The 890-nt window shown below is 45.1% G+C and overlaps 1 protein-coding gene across 2 annotated transcripts in view; it reads right to left on the reverse strand.

Moving 5' to 3' along the window:
- LOC110031499 overlaps window positions 1-890 on the reverse strand; it is a 40,929-nt gene that overhangs the window by 8,529 nt on the left and 31,510 nt on the right. The gene's annotated exons all lie outside the window — the stretch shown is intronic.

Genomic DNA, 890 nt, shown 5'->3' on the forward strand with positions numbered 1-890 from the left:
TGTATAGAACCCTCTCCCTCACGGCGGCTTGACTTCGCCAAACTAGTCGTCTTCTCGACCTATTGTTGTTGAGCAACCGACAGACTTGTATCTGAAAGAGAACTTTTAGTGCGGGCCCAAAATGTAGTCCTCTCGATGAAGATTAGCTCATCAATAGCAATTTTAAAAAAATAGATGAATCGGAAATGGAATAAACAAGTTCTGTGGCTTACAAATCTTCTCAAGGAAGAACCACCTTGGGTTTCGGTTGACCTACCACTCCAGCAGTTTCAAGGCGAGCAATTTCAATGTGAGCGGCCACGCGGACCTTCTTCTTGGCCGCTCGACAGCTACCACTTCCTCCTCAGCCTCTAGAGAGTTTGAAGCTTCTATTCATCCAACCGAAAGCTTCCAATAGTAGCAACCAATTGATAGTTGTTAGATCGAAGAATTGATGGACTTAAAGTTGACGCCCCTTAACATCCCTAGCTTCCACCAACACTTTGTCTAGCACTTTCTTCTTTGACTTTATTGGAGCGCCGCCAGACGGGAAAGTCTGGATATACTGCCCTCGAGGGTAAGAGCACTAGTAGAAATGGGGCTTCCAGTCTTTCAACTTATTTTCCAGCCCCAACAACTAGAATTTATTTACCAGGGCAAACTGAATAAGTCCATTGGGGTCGACTCGGAATGGGAACAAGTAGCTACACCATGGAATCCCCAACCGACAACAGAAGATGACAAAGGACATAATGGCCGCTATGTTGTTAGGCAGTATCTGTGCGAGAATGACTCTATAATGGGTAAAGATGGTGAGCAACTCTCAGCAAAAAAGCAACCAGAGGACAAAGAGAAACTGATCCTTGTAGATGATGAGTTCTCACTAGAGACCCAAATCTTAGCGGTGGGAT

Source organism: Phalaenopsis equestris, unplaced genomic scaffold (genome assembly GCF_001263595.1).
Source record: "Phalaenopsis equestris unplaced genomic scaffold, ASM126359v1 Scaffold000834, whole genome shotgun sequence".
Taxonomy (NCBI): Eukaryota; Viridiplantae; Streptophyta; class Magnoliopsida; order Asparagales; family Orchidaceae; genus Phalaenopsis; species Phalaenopsis equestris.